Source organism: Molothrus aeneus, chromosome 5 (genome assembly GCF_037042795.1).
Source record: "Molothrus aeneus isolate 106 chromosome 5, BPBGC_Maene_1.0, whole genome shotgun sequence".
In the NCBI taxonomy this organism is placed as follows: Eukaryota; Metazoa; Chordata; class Aves; order Passeriformes; family Icteridae; genus Molothrus; species Molothrus aeneus.
Window position 1 is genome coordinate 4,500,239 of NC_089650.1, and position 17,435 is coordinate 4,517,673.

Genomic DNA, 17,435 nt, shown 5'->3' on the forward strand with positions numbered 1-17,435 from the left:
TCTGTGAGCGGAGTAACCAAGGTGGGAGGGGGGGTGTGAGGGAAATACCTTCTGCATAAAACAGCCTTTTTAAAGAAATGGGTGGGTTACCCAGGTCAGAGGAATCCTCGAAGGAGGAGGCAGGGCATCCATTCGGTGCTCCCATTGCCACTCCCTTAGCCAGCCACAGGGGACCACTGCTCCGTTGCTGTGGCAACCGTGACGACTTGGCAGCCAGAGCCATCATCACTCAGCCTCCTCGAGGCTCGGGGAGATGCTCTGGCAAAGGCTCACACAAGGAGATTCGCATCCGAGATCCCGTTTCCTTTAAATTTTGGCTTTACCTCACAGCCTGGAGAAGGAGAAAATCGCTGCAAAGAGAAGCCGTGTGAGGCAGGGCAGGGCAGGGGCAGGGGCAGGGGCTCTCATTTGGGTGTCTGCCCCTGCAGAGGCGGGGAGCTGGGAGCACCTGTCGGGGAGGAGGTGACTCATGTGAGAAGAAGGTCATTCCCGGTGAGTACCCACCCAGCCAGCCTCTCCTACCTTCTGCTGCAAATTATTTATTTATTGTTTGTCATTGGCCAGGAAATTACGGGGTTTGTCGTGTCTGAGGGGAGGGATTTTCTTTTGTGCTAGCTCTAGGCTTCTTGCAAAATCCGTGAGTGCACTGCTACTGGCTTTTTGTCCTAGGCATGAATTCCTGCAGGAGCTGCAGCCTTGCCATCAGCAGCAGGTTTCTTGCAGGAAGCTCGATGAGATCTGCAGTTTGCAGTGAGCACTGCACAATCCTACCTTAATGCCAGGTTTGTGCTCTAGCCAGCTGATATGCTCCTATATCAGCTTTTCCGTTTAATTCATGGGTCCAGCCTTTGTTGTACAAGCTGACTTACTTGTTTTCATTGAGATTAAGAATTGAAGCAGTAAGTAAATCAAATGCTTGAACAGGTGCAGAAAGAGTATTTGCCCTGCGTAGGATAGAGTTACAAGCAGTTTCATTCTGATGAGACAAACAGATGCTCCAGATAAACTGCTGATAAAAGGAATTATTATACTGGCAAAGATCCACCACATTCCCCTGTGGCACATGGGTGTCATAGTCAAGCACACAGACAGTAGCCTGGGTGAGATCAATCTACCATGGCTAACAATAGGCATCTATAAATGTAGTCATGTTACTGAGAAGTGTGATCATCAGTTTCAAATCATGTCCTGAAAAATATTAATGTAACTTAGTCATCTGTGAAATGAATACACTGCTTTGTAAAGAAAGTAATGCATTGAAAAAAAAACCCAAACAATCGTAAGGAATTACAAGGGAAAAGAAATCAAAGGTTGTACACCATAGATCTGAAATCCTGATCAACCTGCAGGTTGAAAGGCAAGGAGATTTCTTTTTCTCCAGATGAATTTGGTGCTTGTTCTGTTCCTTAATCAGACAGCAGCACTGGGGCATCTCTAGCTGTAATCTCATTAAGACTATTAGGCTGTGATTGTGCTTGTGGTCTGTTGCTGGCATGCATTTGGGCAGACAAATGGTCCTCAGAGCTCTCACAGTTGAGAGATGGGGGTCCCTTGTTTCTCATGAGGTTTGAAAATCCTGCATCCTTGACTTTGGAAAGGCACAGTTTGCAGAGCAGCTGGGAAGGGAGCAGGGACAGGTCACTCAGCCCAGGCACACAAGGGCAGTTTGTGAGCACAGCCTCTCTCGGTGTGATGGGAGTCACGTGTGGGCACGAGAATGGCACAGCACCCTCCCCTCAGTGTGTAAATAGCATAAAGCTGTGCCTGTGTGAGTGTTGGCATGACAGCCTGGGCTACTACAGAGCAAAAACAGAAGTCAGAAATTAATTATGGGCTCCTTTCTCCATCCCCAGAAGCACTCCTGTTTCTGCTTTGTCCCTGCTTTGTCCCCAACTAACACAAGCATAGTAGCTTTTGTTTAGTTGGCCTCTTTGACCGAACTGAAACATATTTGGATGATATTTCAAGAGTCATTTAGAACTGTTTTCATTCAATTTTAGCCCATTACTCCTCATTACAATTCCAGGTGACACCATAATTACCTCTAGCTCCTCTTCCTCATCCCTGCATGGCTCAAATGTTAATTGATAGTTCTGTTCCTGGGCAGCAGTGGAGTTTGAGTGCTTCTGGAGGCCAGAGGATTTTTGCAGCCCCCTGTGTGAGCCCTGCACATGTGGATCTCCTGCACACAAACCCACAGCAGCTGATGTCATTGTGCATGAGCCTGGGGAAGCAGGCTGCTGAATGAGTGCCAGTGTACCACACAGTTCATAAATATGGAAAAGCAACGGGCCCTAGCCCAACAAGCTCGGATTCAGAAACATTTAGCAGATGTTCTGGCTATGGGGGAGGAAAACAGGAGATGAATAACTACAATACTGCAAGAGCAAATACTTTGTTGATGAAACTGCACAAAAATTAGAATGACAAACACACCCTTACCAGGACTTTGACCTATCTATAAAACAACATCAACATGTTTTATTAATAGCAGTTCCACATTCTCAAGATCAATAAAGTGACTTCATTGATTTACTTTTCCCTTTTTATTAGTACTTCTCTAAACAGTGTTGAATTTGGATTGAACACAGGTAGAGTCTTTTTTATAGCTTGTCAAAGAAGAGTTCCAGTAGCTCTGATAAAGCATTAAGCTTCCCAACCAGGACAACACAGCTAAAGAGAGCCTAACCATGGTTAAGAGTTTGAAGGAAACTTCCAAATCTGTTTGGAAGGGGCTGTCAGTTATTTCCACAACACCACAAGGGAGCTGCTCTGTACATTTCCTTAAAGGAGTAAAAAGCTGTTGTTTTATAAACAAGCATAGTAAACATAGCTCAGGCTCTCCCTAATCCAAACTCCAAATAGTAAACATGCCTTTTAGACCTTGATGCATGCTCTGTGGAGCAAACCAATCTCTGCTTTACAGACAGCTCTTGTGGGGAACTTCTATTGTCCAAATTAGGTGAAGAACCAATGAAGGGTCTCAATAATGACCTTGCAGGAGTTGCCATTACATTTCACCAAGGCACATTTGAATGCATTCCCTTTGGTCCTTCTTGGGGACTGTCTGAGTACAAGGAAATGCTGTACCTGTGATTTTTTTGGTTGGTGTATTAATTGTAGGCCAGCAGTCTAGTAGTACTTCATGTGGGTATGGTGTTCTTGAATATCCATATTTTCTTCCTTGACAAACTCTTGTCTTACTGCTTTGGATGATCTCATACCTCTTTACACACTTGAACTGCTATTCCTAAAGCATGAAGTGAAACTCAGCTGGGCTACTCTTCCCAGCCTTGGCATAATGTGCCATTTTGGGAGGGAGTTTTCTGCACTTGTGTAGCCTTTGGTTTGTGTTGATTCTACTTAAAGCTTTACAGTATAGTGAAGTGAAAATGTGTGTTTCTCATCAGCTTCTCATATGCCCACAGTCCTGACTCATAGCAGCAAACCCAAAGCTGCAACTTTATATTTTACTGCTTGGCAAAATCTGTGAGCAGTGAAATTGTCTGCAGTGTGTATGCACAGACCCAGAACCTCCCTCATTCTTAAAATAGTTCCAGATGCTGAAGTCTATACTGAACACTCAGCAGATTTGCATGTAGCCCCAGAGAAATCTTCCTTATTAGTTCCTATCAGAGCACTTATTTTTTCAGCCTGATGGGTTAGAAATCTTTATCTACATGATCAAAACTCACTGGCTCTGATGGGCTGGCTTTTTATTTTCCTCTTTAACTGCAGAAGTTTTTACCTACAGGAGATTCTACTTAGTGAGCCAAGAGATAGATTTTTTTTGACGTGAATTAGACTTGTATTTGTTTCCTTGCAACCAAACAACACCAGCAATTCATTTGAAACTCAGCTCCCAGCTCAGCACACAACATCAGTCAGGATTAGGGTGTGCATATGTGTTCAGGGGTTGGAATACATCATTTCATAAATATTGCAGCTATTCAAATGCCTGTGCAATGAATAATCACTTGCATCAGGAGAATGCTGGGTGCTTGGTGACTTCTGCCTTGCATTTGAACCACAGATTGAACACTTGTGCTCTTCCTTAGGAAGTCAGTGCTCCAGAACAACTGGACAGAAACCAGCAAATTTTAAAACCTCTGTAGACTAGACTAGTCCTTCAGTTTCTTCTGAAAACAGTTCATCTTTTGGAAGCTCTTAGCTGCTCATTTGTATACCGATTACTCTTACATTAAAAAAAAACAAAACAGGCTTAGCTGTCCCAGTAAGTGTGAGCATGAGAAAACAAGACTGTAACTCATCAAGATCCCAACTCAGTTTCTTACAGCAGATGGCAATTCAAATACAGTGACTTTTAACAGAAACACTTGTGCACAGGAGAAAAGAGTTCCTGTTAATGGAGAGCGTCTCAGGGGCTTCAGAGGCAGTTTGGTTTAATGTTGTGGCCTTGACTTTTACAAACTGAAGCAAAAAACAACAACAACAAATCCTTTGTCACTGTAAATGTCACACTAAAATGTACAAACGGGAGGGATGTACAGCACACCAAGTGCTCCTTCCATTCTGCATTGCACTGGTAAGGCCTCAGCTGGGATCACACTGCATGCTGTTCCCGCTGAGAGAAATTCAGGAAAGACATGGATTAAAGGGAGAGCCACCAAAGGGGAGTACCATGAATCAACAGAGCCTCACCCAATCTAAACTAGGAGGACAGACAAGAAAAAATGGAGTTTTAGGTCTGGGGAATGTGAAAAGTGACATGAGAAATCTTCATGCATCTAAAAGGCTGTTGCAGCAGTGAGAGGAGCAAATGGGTTTTTTGTCTCTGTTGGGTAGGATGAGAAGTACATGTAAATTATGGTAAAAGAGATCCAGCTTTACCATTAGGGGAGACTTTCTAAAGGCAAGAAGAGTAAATCATGAGAGAAGAACATCTTTCCTGGATAGACTGTGGTGTCTGCACTGGGGAGGTCTTTAAGAGGTAAAACAGATGGGACAGAGATGCTTTCACAGGGATGGAGTTAGATGACCTCTCAGTATCCCTTCCAGTGCTCTAATTTGGTGATCACCTCCTTGTTTGAAAATCTGCTTGCTGTGTTTTTACTTCCTGTTTCCAGATGTGGGGACTCTGCTCTGGGACAGTATGCTTCCTGTGGAACTTGGTGCTCTTGGTTAAAAGAGATTACAAATTCCCACAGGAGCATGCACCTGGCTAGTCCTGAACCTTGGAAGGTTGTCAAAATAGAATTTAAGATTCCTTGGCTATTTTTACTGTGAAAATACCTTTGATTTCCTAGCGATACCAAAAACTTTCTTGAATTTTCTTCTGTAACTTGCCTTCCTTGTTATACTCCTTGTCTGACTGGGAGCAACATCTGGGCCTTACGAGCCTTCAAAAATTTCTCTTGGAATACATAAAAAATATTTTTCTGTATATTATTTTCCTATATAGACTTATTTTTCTATAAAATTTCTATTTTTTCTTATTTTTCCATATAGACTTTTGAAAATGGGACAGTGTGCCATACTCTGACTTTATTTTGAGCAGCAGCAGCTCAGCTCCTTGAAAAAGCTCAGTCTGGAACCACAATATTTTTCCCTGGGTTGGTTTGGAACTACTTCTTCAACAGCTGCTCTGCTCACTAGAGGTCACTTCTGGAGTGCCAACACCCAGTTTTACAGTGCCTGCAGGCAGGAATTCACAGGGAATCCATCACTGCCTGGCTGGGTACACTGTTCCCTAGCCCGGTGCAAACCAGCGGTTCTGTAAAACCCTCGGGGGAGATGATGGTGCTGGGCTTGCCTTGCCCATCACCAGCCTGGAACATCAGGCTTCTAACCGAGCTGTGATTTCAGCTGCCTTAGCTTGTTTTTGTGTTGCAAAAGAGCCCATTCTGTACTGATGTTGCAGTTTTTGTGAGTGTGCTTTATTAGCCTAAAGTTCTGTACAGTACTGCCTGCCACCCTCCTCCCACTCTGCCCACCACGTGCACCCGGTGACAAGGGACATGCAGAGGCACTACAGTCCTTTGTTTCTGCTTCAGTTCTACTTGTTTAAACCCTTCCTCTTGCTGCAAACTTCTCTGGGAATCCAGCAGCATAATGATGCAAATAACCCTGTCATATGACTTAGCCTCTCTGGTGCTGGATTCCAAAATATCGAGCCAAGACATACAAGCCTTGCTGTGGATGCCATAGGCAGCCTGATGCTAGAGTGCAGATGGCTCTGCAGTTCCCTAATGGGAATTGTTTGGGTCCTTATTAGCACTTTACAAAGGTTTCTGTTCAACTTGCCAGCTCTCCTCCTGACTGTTCAGAGTGCTCAGCCAGTAATCACTGCAAACTCTGTGCGAGTCAGGCCCCGGGAGAGCATTTCCAAACATCTCCTCTATCACTGTGTATAAACCCCCTCCTCCATCTGCTTTCATTTTTCAGTAATTAACACACCCCCAGCCTGCGTCTTTGCAGGGGAGGACACCTGCAAATGTTGGTTTTGAACAGATAATGGAAGGTGAATCAGCAGGCAGAGGCTCTCCCGTGATTGCAACCAGTAGCTCTAATTTCTCTGCTCATGGAAACTCCATCAGTAAACAGGGTGGGTTGAGCCAAGTTTAGATCAGCTAAAGGCTTTCCTCCATCTGTTCTCAGACATGGATATAGATAGTGAGTTGGGAATTGTGCACTTCTGGCTGATATTTGTCATACCCCACTGTAGTAAAAATTTGCTCAGCCATATCATTAACTCATTTTATGCATCTCTTATGAATGATATCTGCTTGGTGCTTTATTCTGTGTTACTACAATACCTGACTACTTTTCATACCAGAATCTCTAATATGCTATGGAGACCAAAACTTCTCTTAAGGTAGGGTTGCAAGGCTGTGGCTGGACATTTCTGGGTTCCTCTCAGTGCTGTGTCAAAGACCAGGGCTGGCTCATTCCTCAGTCCAGCCAGTACCAACACTGTCACCTCGGTGTGACCTGAGGGATTAGCCAATATTTGGGGCTCCCAGGCTGAGTTGATTAGCAGGAGACAAGGATGATGGCAGCAGCATCCACCTGCTGCAACGCTGCTCATCCTCCCTGTCGCTGTAGGGGTACTGGGGACAGGTAAAGGTGATACAGAGACTCCATCATCAGAAGGCATGAAGACACTTTATTATTAGAAATCTACAGTTCTTATAGAAACAACGGTGGACTTAAGACCTGATTGGCCTTTAGGAATCTTCTCTCACACTATTATGAGCTATGAATAGTACACTCTAGAGAACTCATCTGTAAACAGCAATTACAGAAAGAGAGATAATAATTGTTTAAATTCTTTCTTCTAAGTTTCCTACAGCTTCTACACAGCTTCCCAGGATTTTCCTGGGAGAACTATGTCTCTCTTTTGAGAGGATATGTAATTACTGCACTTCCCGAGAGCAGGGGCACGGAGCTGTCCCCGAGCGCATCACGGTCCCAACGGGACGAGCTGCTACGGCCACCCCCGAGCCAAAAAACATCCCCGGGCTTTTCTCAAGATGACTTTACAAGCGTCTCTGCGGCCACCCTTAGATATGATTTATTTGCCGCCCTCCCCCTGCCGGTTCCTGCGGTGCCATCGCTCGGCTCCACCGGCGGGGCACGGGGCGCGCCCCCGATGCGCGCACCCTCCGCCCGGGGGCGCTTTAAACGGCCGCTGCCTGGCCCCGCCCCTTTTTTTGATCTCCGCCAATCCCCGCCCGGCCGGTTGCAATTCGAGCGGTGGGAGCGTACCACTGCCACACAGGGCGGGGGAGCAGCGGGAGGGTTTAGGGGCTGTCGGGGGAGAACCGCGCGGGGCATGGGTGCCCGTTCTCCGCCACACCTGTTGCTTTCCCGTTGCCTTCGCTCTCCTCCCCTTGTCCCCCCTCTCCACCGCGTGCCCAGCGGCTGCGGAGCCGCCGTTTACCGCCGCCCCTCCCCTTTCCCCGGTGCGCCGCCCGAAGGGCCGGGCGGGAAGGGGGCTCTGCCCGCGCGGTGGGCAGTGGGCGGGGCAGCGACAGCGCGAGCTGCCAAGGTGTGCGCGCGCGCGCCGCCGCGACTGCAGCCGCCCCTCCCGCGGCGGGCAGGGACGGGCCGGTCCCGCTCCGCTCCAGCCTCAGCCCTGCTCCAGCCTCAGCCCCGCTCCGCCGCCCCCGAACAGCGGCATGAAGCGAAGGCAAGTGCCCGCCGCGGGGCGGGAGGGCTGCGGGTCGGCAGGTGGGGCGGGGGCGGCGGTGGAGGGTCCCCGTCGTGAGGCGGCACCGCGTGGGGAGCGGCCCCGGGGCGCGGAGCGGGGTCTGCGCGCCGTGTGGGGAGCGGCGGCTGTGGCGGGCAGCGGGCAGCGGAGCGCCGTCCCTGCCGCCGGTCCGTGCCGGCTCCGTGCCCCGGTTACACGGCTCGGCGCCGGGCAGGAACGGGGCGGACCCGGGCCGGAGCGGGCGGCTGAGCCCCGAGGGCACCGCGCGGCTGCTGCGGCTCGGCCTCATCGCCCCGAGCGGTGCCTCGCAGCGCCCGCCGGCCGCGGCCGCCGCAGGGTCACGGAGTGCTGCCGGTGCTTCCGTCACACGGAGCTTACGGCACCCCTACGTGAGGCACGGCATAAACTGCCCGCAGCTCGCACAGGCTGCTGCTTGTCTCGCCTTTAGCCCTTGTATTGTCATTCGAGATAAAGGCAGTGCGAGGGATTGTAATAATTGTGCCTCTGTTCCTCTAGTTGTTGTATTATGGTTCATTCTTAATTTCTGCGGGCTGTTGTCCTGAGATGTCTTTAAGGTGTTTAGTACTTAACAAGGGCCGCTGCTTCTAAAGATAGTTTTTTTCTTGTATGATAATAAAAACCCGGTTATCCATTCACTGCAATGCCTTAATTCTATATACTGAAGAAGACCTCTCTTACCTCATGCAGTCCTCTCTTACCTCATCCCTTTAAGGTTAGTGCTCCGGAGCACCTGGAAACGATCCCTCCATCTCGATAAAAGCTACTGTTAAGTCTGACACGACAAAAAAATGCTGCTTCCCTTGTTGGTCCTGTTGTGCCTCTTTGAAAGTTGAAAAAAAAATGAAGAATCTACGGGAAATCTTTGAGTGTTAGACTCCAAATTGGCGTTCTTGGTTATTCTGCACTTTAAATGAACTTTGTCTGTGCTGGTGCAGTGGACTTAGGGGAAGCTGAGCAAATAAATGGCCTCTCAGTGGACAGGCTGGGTATACTGAAACTGATTATCCATGAGGCTCCTTTTAGCTAGAAACTTTGAAATATACAAGGTAACTGAGCTTTGAAAAATGAAATAAACAAGGTTTTCTTTCAGTAATTATGCACTGCTTGAAATGTACTAGTCTTACTGAAAGTTACGCTAATATATTTTCTTATATTTCTTATATAAAATACATATATTTTATATATGTATTTCTTATAATATACATATTCCATTTATTTCTCACTGTCACATTTTCAGTACTTGTGTTTGGGTTGGTTGCACTGCAGGGATATGTTCAGTAAAAATAACTCCCTGCATGGGAATTAAGCTCTTCAATCATGGGAATATTTCTGCTGGCCTGAGAGTCTGTGAAAGCTTTCTGGTACAAAACTAGACTTAGAGTTAGATTGAAGTTGGCAGTGCCTCTTTAAACTAGCCAGAAGTCCATGGCACTTTCATCCTTAAAAATCACCCTACAGTTAAGAAAAGAAATGTGTTTGTATTTAGCTGGTAGCTTGCTGAAATACTTGTGTCTAAGTAGATGGCTTAACTAGGTGTGCTGGACTTGTATTCATTCATGTCTTAAATTACATAGAAGGCACACCTTACAGCTAATTTGTGATGTTGGTAATCCTGTAATTATTGTATTAATGGATGGGGAACTCCTCTTCAGTGTTACAGGACTACCATAAATATTTCTCTTTTACCAGTTAATTCTAAGTATTTGTGCAGAAGAAGTAACTAATAGTTATGCTGCTGCTGAATTACATGTATCAATATTCAATAAATTTGAGTACAAGTCCTGTTTCTGACTATGCTGTGCATTAAGAAAGGATCTGTAAATAATATGTAACTGTGTATTCCTGGGCTAAACCTAAATGCAGCTGGTTGAGGTCAGGATGACATTTTATTCTAAGCTTTCTTGCCCCTCTGGGTTTCAGATATCCTATGAACATGCCTCACATGAGAAATCTCAGTTCTTTTGCAGGTGCAGCTCTCTTGATAAAGGCTCTGGCGCTGTTACTTTGCCATGAGTGATCTTGAATTCCTGGTGTACACATGGTAATGCAGAGCTGGTGACACTTCTTGGAGAAAGCTGAGGCAGAGCTTGGACTTGTTCCTCTTTCCTTGCAGGATTTAAAAATTACTTCTCAGTCACTTGGGTAATCCATGAATGGATTAGGATTTTGTTCATTTTCCCCTTTGCAGTCACAGGGGCTGTCCTAATCTTAGAGTAGCTCAGGTTAGCTGCAGGTGAAGGGAGAGCTGTCTGTGCTGCTGCTGTCTGTCCTTGGTGGAGGCAGGAAACTCCTGCTCTGGCTGTGCCACTGGAAATTGCCCACGAGAGCAACAGCAGAGCCTGTGTGTGCTCTTAGAGCCTGATGATTTAGGAATCTTTTCTCTGTCCTAACACCCTGGAGTGAAGGAAACCCCATCAGTGCAGTGTAGCTGCAGGGACATCACACAGGAGCAAGGCACACGCCTGCCCTGTGGCTGCTCTGACGCTGTGCTGTCCATACAGGGGTGCAAGCTGCAGCTCTCCCAGCTGCTGTGTTGCTGAGGTACTCCTGGTGTGGATGTGATCCCTGAGAGGTTTCCTGGGAGCGCTTTTACTGTCGCAGATCCTGATGATAATCTCATCTCTTTATCCAAAAAGGGGAGGAGGGAACAGTTCCCAATGGTCAGTGCAGGAAGGGGGATTCATGTGAGCTCCCCTGGGAGCTGTGTTTGCTCATAGGTGTTTTTTAGATCTCCCAGCAGCACTGGAGCCTAGAACTGACCTGACCTTTGCAGACTATGGCAGGATGTAACCTAGATGTCAGCTCCAGGGATGCTGCTCATGATGAGAGAGGTGGAAATAAAATAGCAGTGACACCAAGCTGGAGCTCGTGCTGCTGTTTGGAAATGATGTGATAGATACAAGAGGCAGGCACTGTTTTTTTACTAGGAGTGGAGCCCAAAACCGTGGGGATAGAGCAAGAGGTAAGCTAGCACAGGAGCATCAGCTCACCACCCTTTCCTTCCTTTTTCTCCTCCTCCTTCCCCCAGCTGAATGACATCTCACGTTGTAATTGCACAGGGGAGAGGGAGAAAGGGAAAAGTGCATCCAGGGGAACCTGGGAATACCTACATGCCAAGGAATGAGAGCTGCAATAGACGGTGTTTGTGAATGGTTTGAAAACATTTGGATTTCAGCTGAGTGTTTGGGGCACAGGATGAGCTCAATTTCAGTGAATTATTTGTTGTCTGTACCTGTGGATTCCTTCTAATGTTGAGGTAGTTGGAGTATGGATTAATGAGTTGATAAGACTCTAGCAGCATTTGGTTTCTTTGTGTTAACAGCAAACAGACATGGCTCTTCTCATTCTGCCTGTGCTGTATCTTGGTTTGAAGAGGCACTGTGGTACTCTTGTGTATGGAGTGACTTGTGATGGAAATGGAGTGCCCAGATATGGGCAGCAATTTAAGGAAGGGGAAGTTGCTCACCTCTGTGGGCAGCCTCTCTTCTCATACCTCTCCTTTTTTTGTTTTTTTCTCCTTTTAAAGTTTAATCAAGCAGCAATCATTTGCCTTGGTAGTGAGAGGAAACTGAAGGATGTTGTTCTTTCTTGGTTTTTTTTAGATACTTAAATTTACTCAATTCAAAAGTTATTCAGTAAGACTAGGAAAGGAAATGCAAGTCCTTGCTTTTCCTAGACAGCAGTAAATTAACAATAGAATTATTTCAGCTTCAGGAAAGAGGAATGTATTTCATCCCACACTTCCTGAGGGAGTTCATAACTTTTCTGCTGAAGGGCAGTAGCAGCGTAGTTCTTTTGCTGAAGACAAAAACTTGGTTGCTCTGATAGGGATCAACTGTTCTGAACCTGTCATTTTGCAATAGACAACATGAGAAACTGCCTTTCATTTTTGAGAAGGGTCACTGAAGAAAGCTATGGAAATTGTGAGGAAAACCTTTTTACTACATTCCTGTCTCTCTCAGCCTGTCATCTCTTTCTTCCCAGATCTTTATCCTTGTTATATGTTAACCTTTTTCATTCTTTCTCCACGGAGTCTTTGAGATATGATCTTTTGTGTCTAGCCACATGGTTAAAACTAGTCTAGTGTCTGGATTTCTTCTTGACATTCAACTGTTCAAAACGATGACTGTTTTTGCTGAAAGTCATTCATATGTGGGGTTATACAGCTACAGACATAAACTAATTTTCTACTGTTACCTGGAGTGAAATGCTGTGGAGCACTTGACACGTAGTCCCAGTTGGTGATGCTGCTTGCTTTGAGGCATTCAACAAAGCCTTGTTGTGGCCTTTCTTTGCTTTGTGCAGAAGGAGGAGTGGCAGATGGATGCTTCTCAGCCATCATGGAGAAAGGACCCATAGATATTTCTGCTGCTGCCTCATCTTATGCCTTCAGAGAAGTTCATAATGTTCTCACCTGCCATGAGCTGACTGAACCAGAGCAGCTTGGCAGTGGAATCAACAGGCCCCTGCTTATCTGCCTTGAGTGGCTTTGCCTTTTTGCTGTGTTCTCTTCTTGCCTTGGATCCACTTGTCCATCAGTCATCTCATCTCTTGAGGTGGAATCTCTCTGTGCAAGAGATGTGTTTTCTTGTTCTGCTCCTATGTAGCATGCTACATTTTGGAGTTCTGGTTTAGACTGATGATCTCAAATGTTATTGTAGGGTACAAAACAAAGGTGAAATCTTGCCGTTTTCTCTGCTCCAACCTCAGTGAAGGAATATTTGTCTTACCTTGTGGGTCTTTTGCTGTGTTTGCCTGCATTAGGATTCCAGTTGCACAGCTTAATTAAAATCTGGGAAATAGCCCATTTACAGAATGAATTTCCTCTTTGGCCAGCAGGAAAATTGTTCTGTGTTGCTGCTCTCTGCCCTGCTGTTTGGAAATAATTCCTCTGAAAATGCAGTGCTTTGAAGTGAGGCAAGGCATGCTGGGAGCTGATGTGGTTGAGGGAAGAGGACATTGTAGTGCATTGAAGGCTTTTAATAAAACTCTTTCAAGCTTTACTTTATATCTTTCATTTTCATGCCTGTAAGATGCTTTGGAATGAACTTTGGTTGACGTGTCTGATGAAGTCTTAGGGTATAATCTTCCAGTCTTCTAAGCAACCTCTGAAGTGACAATGGATAGCATAACTTTTGCAGTGACCTCCCTTTAGATTACTGAGATCTCTTTACTCTGAGTCTGTGGGGAGAGCTCTCACTGGAAGTGTAGGCAGAGCAGCAGCATTTTTGTGGGATCATATCTCTGCTGTACTAATAAAAGTGCTTGTGGCTGTGTGAGTCCTATCTAATATTTCTATCTCTTTATGAGCATGATGGAGCTGCCCTGGTTGAACAAAACAGTTGGGAGCCCCTTTTTGCCTTCCTCTTGTTATTTCTAAATATGTTGTGTAGACTTACACAATTGTTAAAAAATCTTGTTGTGTTGGATGTAAAGGACAATATCAAATCTGCTCAATTTTGTGAGATGCTGCAGCTTGTAGTGATTTGCACCATTTAACACTTACATGTTTTTCAGGGCTCATTAAAGAATTTAGTGTAAAGCAGGCAGAAGGCAAATGTGATTCTAACCCAGTGTAAGAGCACAAACCTAATTGATATCCATCAGTGATTCCCATGGGATAGGTTATTCTGGATCTTGTGTTGAGCAGTGTCCTCCAGCACTTCCAACAGCATGGTTATGTGACTGAAGGAATGACGGGGAGGACAGTAGACTTTATCTCCTCTGTGGTGATGTGCACAGAAATGAGCAATGAGGGCAGGTGTTTGTTTGGTAATCATGCTTTAAACAGTTAAATCTAGCAATGTTTCACTAGTTTGTTTTTTTTTTTATTGGGTTGTTTTGTTTTGTGGCAGAAAGTAATTTCTTTAATAGCAGTCTGTGTACATGGTGTATGGTACTCCATCTGGTATAAACAGAGTTCTGCTTCTGCTCCATTTGAGGAAGTCTAATATGATTTTTCTGTGTCTGGAAGGGTAAACAGCTTTGGAGAATGCACCATGCTTTTGATGATTCACTTTGCTGCACTAAATCACTAATTCATTAATTAGGCAAGGTTCCCATTCAGGGCTCTCTAGAGCTGTGCCTCTTGCTGTGCTGATTGTAAAGGAAGACTGGTTTGGAGTTAGCCTTTGTGGCTGGTTTCCCTGGTGAGCCTGGGAAAGTTGGTGCCTCACTCCAGGTACTTCAGGTTTCTTCCAGATTTTGTGTCATTTGCTGCTTATAAACAGAATGTAAACACACTGGAGACTTCCCAGGAATAGTAGGGCTGCTTACACATTTTGGTGGCAATAGCCATGAGCCAGTAGGACCAAGAAGTGTGTCCAGGACATGCCTCGAGGGTTGGGTTAGCTGTGCACTTTGCTGTGTTCTTTTCTGGGAGAGGAATTGGTTAATGCTAATTTAGAAATGGTACAGTATCAGCTGTGATCTACCCCAGCTAAATTGCTTGCAGAGTGTCACTTGAGATGTTTGCTTCCTCCTTAGGAGAATTCTTCTGCTAATGTGCCCTTTTCTGGACCATTGTCTGGATGGCTCATCAGTCTGGAGTGGCTTGTTTTTAGTGCCATGTGCTCTCTGGAGAGTTTATTTCTAAATAGTTACTGAAGCAACAGTCCTCTAAAATGCTGCAGTGTTAGGGTAGAAGGAATTAAAATGTTTAGTGATCCTCTGAAAGTCTAGATTGAAAAAAAATACATTTGTATCTTCCCTTCTCTAAGGTGGGTTGAAACTGTGTTAAAGATGACTTGTTTACTTTGTGTTTTGCTTCATCAGAACCCCTCCAGTTTAAATTGTGTGTGTTCCCAAAATGAAACATTGCCAAAACCAAATGTTTTACTTCAGGGGCTGCTGTGCACTGTCCTTGATTCTCTGCTATAAAAAGATGACTTGTTCTCACCTGTGGTGAATTCTGCCATCTTAAGGTGAGCTTCATCTTGAGATAGTCACCTTGGAACTGTAGCTCCCATGGAGCAGTAAGGTACTATTACACAAGAAAAATAAATTTACTTTTTTTAAAGAGAAGGATTTTGTAAGTCTTCCTTCCTTGTGCCAAAAACCTGGGGACTTTACTGTTTACCCTCTGCCAAAAAAATTCAAAGAAAATGTTTTTCCAGAGGTCAGATTTCCTTATCACATTGTACTCCTCTACTTTATATAATTTTCTGTCTAGATCTAAAGTCTTCAGATGGGTTGTGTCAGGACAAGAATTAAAGTTAATGTATTAATTTGAAATATATAATGTCACTGATAAATCAAATTATTAATCAAAAGTCACAGGATGTCACCTCCATGTAAAAGGGGTTGTCTTTTTCTTAGTCCTAATTTCTTTGCTGCTCCATTCCTGTACTCTCCAGCTATCACAAAAGGCCCTTTGTTGTTCATTTGACTGTTAAACTATGCTTATTTTATGCTTCATCAAACTCTCAATGAGCTCAAGGTTTATAATATCAAAAGTCTGGCTCTCCAAGGGTGAGAGAAGCTAACAGGTTTCATAAAGCTGTAGGGATCAACCAGCACACAGGAAAACATCCCAGACAGTCAAGACTTTTCCAATGCCAGTGGAAAATGTTGGTGAATCCTTCTTAGCATTCATGCAAGCAGTGATGGTGATTTCTGGGCACAATCCTTTCTCACAGCCAGGGTCTGCCTGTGCATTCAGCTGTCGAGCAGAGTGCTTTGGTTCTAGGCTGTGGAGAAAGCAAAGACTTTCAGAAATGTGAAGCACACATCAAAGTTGAGAGTCGTGAAAAGAGAGGAAAGGACGCGGCCAAGCAGGTTCCAGATGTGCAGGTCAGTCGTGGCCCAGCAGGCCAGTGCCTACTGCACGCTGGTCTCAGTTCTTCCTTCTCCTGCTGGTGTCATAGCAGAGGTGCATCTTGAAGGGAATGGTCTGGGAACCAAGTGCTCTGAGATTCGCAGAGTAAATTAAGATGAGTGTTGACTTCTGTTGGGTTTGAGCATGAATTGCCTTACAATGCTGTGCTAATTACAGCAATTCAGGAAATGATTCACAAGAGTGGGTAGCTGAGCTTGGTTCTCCTAACAGCTGCCTTAGCTCAAGCTAGGTTGGATTATTTACTAGAAGTGTGCTTCATAGGCTACAATGGCACTTGCAAGTGCTCAGTGTTAATTCCTTACTTGATTGAATGGAGTCCTTTGGGAGCAGCTTTCAACCTGTCCACAAAGTCAGGGACTTTGTTGTGTATTTAGCAAAGTTTCTTTGCAATGGTGTGGGGTAGAAGGTGTTCCAGTGCTGTGAATTAAATGCTGGGTTGTTACATTGGATGTTGCATGGTATCAGTGGGGTTTGATGCTTGCTTCACCATGTAGGCTCCAATATGGAGAGAATATCCTTAATAAGTATCAGGGAATCTGAGAGCCAGATAGGTTCTTTAAGCCTGTTCTCAAACGCAGTCATGACTTGAAGCATTTTTTTTCAGTTATAAAAACCTGTATCCCCAAGAACAAATGCAAAAGGTATTAGTATTCCCATTTGCTGGGATAGCTGCTGCTGTGTGAAATACAAGCTGCTGTGGCATATTCCAGTTTATGCCACAGTTAAATGTGTGCAATGTCTATGGGGTTTGTTATGACAGCAAAATCTTTAGGTGGCAAGAACAAGGTCATGGGTGTGAGATTAACTTGCATACAGCACTTCTTGTTGTGGAAAAGAATGTTTGGCAGGCATCAACTTTCTAAAACCTGATAATACTCAAGTGCTGCAGAAAAATAATTCTTTCTGTGAAGGTCTTAGAAATGGTGGCAATATGAACTCCAGCCAGCCTCTTCAGCTCTGGGTTTAGAGGGGCTTTTCTTGCCAGGTATGGGAGGGAAACATGATTGGACCAACCAGGCTTTTGATGTGTGTTCTGGTTTGTGAGAGCTCCCTAGAGCTGTGAAATGGAGCAGCAGAGCATTCCCTGGAGTCTCACTGCAGGATCTGCTGCTTACATCCTACAGTGGTTAATGGCAGGGCAATGGAGATGAGCTGTGACCTCCTCTCCCAGGCAGAGCCCTGACTCTAAGGAGTTAAAACTTGGAGAGGAATGGACTGAGGTCAGCAGCACGAATAGTCTGTTCAGTAAATAATTTTCTTTGCATACTGACTCCATTCTTTCACTCATTATTTGCTCCACTTACTCTTTTCCCTTCCTACACACATGGAGGAAATTTTCTGGCTTTTTTTTTTTTAATTATCCTCTCTTGCCCTGGTGACCACCTTCCAATGGCCACTTGTCAG

At 45.1% G+C, this 17,435-nt stretch overlaps 1 protein-coding gene across 1 annotated transcript in view; it reads left to right on the plus strand.

Moving 5' to 3' along the window:
• The first annotated feature begins 288 nt into the window (after nucleotides 1-288).
• The window catches only part of MICAL3 (microtubule associated monooxygenase, calponin and LIM domain containing 3), a 160,398-nt gene continuing 143,251 nt past the window's right edge, over nucleotides 289-17,435 (plus strand). Inside the window, exon 1 of the mRNA XM_066550226.1 lies at nucleotides 289-492. The gene's annotated coding sequence lies outside the window, so the exon portion shown is untranslated. The remainder of the gene's footprint in view (nucleotides 493-17,435) is intronic.